Raw genomic sequence first — 6,000 nt, 5'->3', positions numbered from 1 at the left:
GTTAGAGAGCCAGAACATCATGTTTCAAATCATCCCGGAGACTGGCAATGTAGATGTGTTTAAGCTAGTTGTCGGACCAATCAAGGGCATAGCATGACAATTTCGTAAACGCCGCAATATAGTCCTCAATGCTACCTAGCTGTTGGATATGAGAAAGTTGAGTTTCGATATAGGCTTTGTCCCAGCTGCCAAAGCGGTGGAGAAGATGTTCAGCAAAGAGATTCCAGTCATTCTTGGGATACCGTTGTTCGAACCTGCGCATCCAAATGGAAACGTCCGACCCAAAATTACAAGCTACTACCGTGACCCGTTGGAAAGTGGGGACTTAATAATAGTCCAGGTAACGCTCAGCCATGGCGAGGCAGCTGTAAGCATCCTCGCCAGTAAAGCGAGGCAGGTCAATTTTGATGGTTTTGATAGAGGATGAGGAATGGTAGAGCAGAGGATCAAGAGTAAGAAGAGAGGTATGAGTAGTATGAAAAGGAGGAGTAGATGGAATGTATGGATAGTGCGTTAGAGAAGGTAGGTGGGGAATGGGTGGTATAGATAGGTGGTGTGTGTTGGGTGAAATGATGAATGGGACAGGTGCGAAAAGCAGGCTGACAGACAGAACGGTTGAGAGCCCGGGAGGCTGATGTGAGGAGTGGGGAAAGCGGGTGGGAGAGGCCAAGACAGCTGTATGTGGTTGTGGCTGGGGGAAAGAGAGAGCAGAACGAAGGGGAAGGTTGAGGTGTATGGGAATGAGATGCATAGTGAGGAGGTAGGGCTGCCGGAAGGGAGAATGAAAGAGGAAGGAAGGTTATAGCAAGTTGGGTGGTTGGAACGATAGAGGTGTGGGGTTGGATGTTGCGAGTTCGTCAAGAATGAGGGACTGAAAAAAGGATAATTGGTTGGTAATTTGAGTCTAAAAGGCAAAGTTGAAGGAGGAGAGGGAAGTGAGCGAGGTTTGGATGTCGGTCTGGTGGGCTTCGAGGGAAGAGACGGAGTCGACAACACCGTCAAGTTGGGATTGGAGGTGGTCATGGCGAACATCAGCGGGGGCGGCACTGAGGTCCTTATCAGAGATCAAGAGATGTGGGGTTTTACCCATGAGGGCTCTGATACAAGTTGATAGGGTCTGGCTTTATAGAAAGATGGAAAAGAGCAGAATGGTACATGAAGACGTTAATGAAAGAGTAAGGAAATGACGGAAAGTTTCAATTTTCATTCAGCGAGTGCCAACAAACGGCTCATTACATCTTTATAGATACAGACAAGGAAACCCTAGATGATTGGGGACAGGTGGCAACAATCCCAAGGTAGATCTGCTACTCATTGTTATTCTCTTAGTGCTAAGGAAAGATAGAGGACACCTGTCCCATAACCCAAGTGGACTTTTGAGATACTGGACTTACGGGTCTGTGAGGAGAGGCTGTACCACAGAGATTAACATATCAAAAATAGGGTTATCATACCTCCATTGAAACACCCAGAGCTCTCAAAAAACCCTAAAATTCAAAGAAATTTTGGATGAAATTCGATGGGGTTAGGTTAGGGTTTAGGGGTACGAGATAGGGTGAGGTCGAGAGAGAGAGAGAGAGAGAGAGAGAGAGAGAGAGAGAGAGAGAGAGAGAAAGGCGACTGAAATAGAGAGACTGAGGTCGAGAGAGAAAGACGACTGAAACAAAGAGGGTGAGGTCAGATGTGATGTGGGTTAGGTCGAGAGAGAGAATGAGGTTGACAGAGATAGGATATGAGATGAAGAGAGACGAGACGAGGCGAGATGAGAGAGAGAGATCGATGAGGGTCAGGTCGGGAGAGAGACGATAGAGGTAGAGCATGAGGGTGAGGTGAGGTCAAGAGTCAGCGACTGAGACTAAGAGTGAGAGGGAGGTCGATTGAATTTGAGACAAAGGTGAAGCTGGATTTAGTTGTGGTTGTGATCTAGTGCAAGCATCCCCAGGTAAACTCTTCTTTTATCCAATAAACATAGGCCACATGGTACTTTTTTATTTTTATTTTTTTTTATTATGGTTTAAAATAAGTCATCCGAATTTGAGTAAGTCATTTGAATTCTCAATTTGGGTTTCTTTAATTATGGATTTTCTTTCACAATTTCATGATTGAGGCTTGATTGGTTTCAAAAAAATTTGTACTATTATTTATGGTTGAGGTTACAGGACATAGTTCTTTTTTATTATTATTTTCTTTTCTTTTCTTTTTCCCTTTACATGAACAATGTTTCCTACAATCTAGTCATTAATGTGGTTTTTGGTGCCTCCAGAGTAGCAGCCACTACAAGCACTAAAAAACTTGATTATGAGAAGCTTGGATGCTGATTTGGCTATTGATTACATTGAGGAGAATGTGGAAGACCTGCTTGAGAAATTTGATGTGGTGTTTGATGCAGTTGGTAATTGATTAAGAACTAATCTTCATTCTTCATTTCTGTTTGTTTACTAATTATGTGAAATGAAAGCGAAATAATTATGATATGAAGGAAAAAACAAGTTAGTGGAACAAGTGTCACGGGATGACTTTTTCGGAGTCTTCCTTCCGTGCGGCCTTAGACTTGATCGCCTCTCGAACAAGCTAAGTCAGCCTCCCTTCCAAGTGGCAATGTGTAGCTCCACACCACGAGCTACTCCATCAATGGGCTTGGCAGTTGAATTCACCGTCTTCATACTGCCTGCTTCCTTCAAGACTCGACACCCAAGTCTCTTTGCTTCCTGCACGGACATAAAGTTGTGCGAAGCACCTGTATCCACCAGGCAACGGGTTGTCTTGCCATTCACCATGGCATCGACGAACATTACTCCTTTAGCTTGAACCTGTGGTTGAGCTCCTTTGGCCTGCAAGGCATTGAAGCGGTGAATGGCCCCTATTCTTGCTTCCCTCTCGGCCTCCTCTCCCTTCTCTTGGTTCATAGCATTCAGAGCTTTCTTTTTCGGACAATCCCGCATCATGTGCGCTCCATCGCACAAGTAGCAAGCTAGCTTCGACTTGTCTTTCCCCTTGTCACCTTTGTCATTCTTCTTCCAGGATGACTTGTGACCGTCAGACTTGTCTCCTGACTTGCTACCCTCTTTTGGCTTGTTGTCTCCCCCACCGGATCCACTGCCACCTTTCTTTCCTTTGAACTTGGAGTCGCCTTGATCACTCCTCTTGAACTCAACAAGAGACTCAGCTGCAGTAATTGCCTCTGACAAAGTTTGGACGTGTCTCCTTTGTAACTCCAGCTTGGCCCAATTCTGTAGGCCACTCATGAAGTACATGAGCTTGTCTTCATCTGTCATGCTAGGCACCTCGAACAACAGGTTGGTGAACGTGGCGACGTAGTCCTTCACGCTCCCAGTTTGCTTCAGCCATCTTAGCTTCTCCTTTGCCTCATACTTGGCATTCTCTGGATAGAAATGCAACATAATATCCTTCTTAAAATCGTCCCAAGTCTCAAGTGTAAACGTGTCTTGTTCGATCTCCATAGATCGACGACGCCACCACATGAGAACATTGTTGGTGAGAAACAACGTTCCCGTATTGATCTTGGGCTCATCATCCTCGAGCTTCAGATACTTGAAATACCTTTCAATATTCCACAAGAAAGTGTCTAGCTCCTTCGCCTCCCTCTTTCCATTATAGGATTTGGGCTTGAAAGAATCTAGCACCTTGGGTTCCTTCGGAGTCCGGGTCTTGTTCAAGACAGCTTCCTTGCACAAAGCCCAATCTCCCTTCACATCCTTCACCTCATCACGAAGCGAAGTAAGCTCCGCTAAGAAATGATCTAGCTTGGCTTGAACATCTAGCTTGATGCCGTCTAGCGCGGAGTTGAGGACTCCCTGGAATTGGCCTTGAAGCTCATCCGCTACAGCTTCGAAGCCCCCCTTCGTAAGGACGTCCTCCTCGAGTCGTTGATCGAACTCGACCACGGCAATCTCCATCCTAGAAAGCCGCTTCTCCATCATGGCCACCATATCTCTAGATCGTTCCCGCTTTGCTTTGCCCCCACGATCCATGTTGACCTTGGACAGGTCTGTCTCCACATCTGATCCGCTCTTCGACATGCTTCTTCGAATGATTCGAGCTTCCATTCTGATACCAACTGTCACGGGATGACTTTTTCTGAGTCTTCCTTCCGTGCGGCCTTAGACTTGATCGCCTCTCGAATAAGCTAAGTCAGCCTCCTTCCTACAATACAAGATCGAAACAAGCAAAGAACAATTGCAAGAGCAAGAACACAATAAGAACGCTTGTATTGCTACTCAATGCTTTACAAGTTGTGAGGTGAGGATTCACAATGTGACATCCTCCTTATATACATTCCCTATCCCACCTACCATCATGGTAGGTGGCTAAGATACAATGTCACCTACCGGCATCTACCAACTACTGTCACCAACCGTAGTCTACCTACTACTGTACAACGAATCTGGACATGTGGGCTAAGAGGTCCGGCATGATCAATCCAACGGGTTGGACCTTGAACATGCGGGCCATGACACAAGGCAGTGAAAGAAGAGAGGAGGGTTGTGACAATATTTATTCTAATAATACCACCAGCCTTCATGTTTGTGCTGACCTCAATTGAGTCCAATTTGGAGAAACCTTACTTGGAGAGTGGGAAGGTTAAGCCAGTGTTTGATCCCACAGGCCCATATCCATTTTTTTAAGACCCTTGAAGCATTTGCCTACTTTCAAACTTCCAGGGCTATTGGTGTATCCCATCCCCTGACCTTAAGTTGAGATCAATTAGAGTTTCTATCTCATATAATTAATAGGGTTAACTGGTGATTTGCCTCCTAAACTTGTACTTAACTTTCGATTTACCTTACATCCTTTTTTTTTTAATAAGAAAATTAAGGATATGAACATTTTTTTTCACCAATTTCCCCCATCCGTCTAAATTCACAACATTTCATCCAATTTGCTATTAAAAATGATGGCAAATTGGTCATTTGATACATTAAAAATAAATAAAAATGAAAAATAAAACAAAAACAGAAAATAGAAATACTCTCTCTCTCTCTCTCTCTCTCTCTCTCTCTCTCTCTCTCTCTCTCTCTCTTAGGCTCGCGTAGGGATGGGGGTGGTTGTATGGTGGCGTTGGGCAGCAGTCTAGGGGTGGATCTCTCATGGGAATGGGGTTGGGGGATGGGTCTCGGCTGGGGGCAAGGCTGGGGAATGGGATTGACAACCATACCCTCTGGTCTCTGAGCCCCTTTGAAGTCCACACCTTGTTGTGCCAATCTTTGCCGCCGGAGGCCCTCGAGATGCGGATGATGCGGGAGTGGCAGCCCTCTTGAGGTCTAGGCAGAGACGGACCCACAGTGGGGTCAATGGGGTCAAACGACCCCATGGACTCCATGGAAGCAAGGTAGAAGGTGGCTTTGAAATGGGGTATGACCCCATGAGAGAGGGGATTTGCAGACAAGAGGAAGAAGAAGATGAACAGGGCTCTGTTCTGTTTTTGAAAGAAGCTGGCCAAAACGGCGTCGTTTTGGCCCAGCTTCTAATTTTTTTTTAAAAACAGACTGACCAAAACGGCGTCGTTTTGGACAAAAACGCGCTGGCCAAAACGGCGTCGTTTTGGACCAGCGAATTTTTTTAAAAAACCCGCTGGCCAAAACGCCGTCGTTTTGGACCAGCGAATTTTTTTTAAAAAGACCTGGCCAAAACGACGTCGTTTTGGTCCAGGTGTTATAAAAAAAAAACACAAATCAGTTTCCCTTCTTCTTCCTCCCGAATTTTCATTCCAAAACACCTATTTTCTAAACCCTAAAACCTAAATCCCCAATCTCCACCCCCCACAAACCTTTAACCCTCTTCCCCACCAAGCCTTGAAGCCCCAAATCCTCCATTGTCGCCCCAGAAAACTGAACTTTTACACTATGACCCCACGACACAAAATTCCTGGGTCCGTCCCTAGGTCTAGGCACGATGGTTCTTGATCTTCGTCGTCGGTAGCTGGGTTAGTGGCTTTGCGACTGCTGCCACTTCCAATTCTTGGGAACTTATAGGCTTGGG

The sequence above is a fragment of the Prunus dulcis genome, chromosome 3 (genome assembly GCF_902201215.1).
Source record: "Prunus dulcis chromosome 3, ALMONDv2, whole genome shotgun sequence".
NCBI lineage: Eukaryota > Viridiplantae > Streptophyta > Magnoliopsida > Rosales > Rosaceae > Prunus > Prunus dulcis.
Note: the sequence above shows the minus strand (reverse complement) of the source record.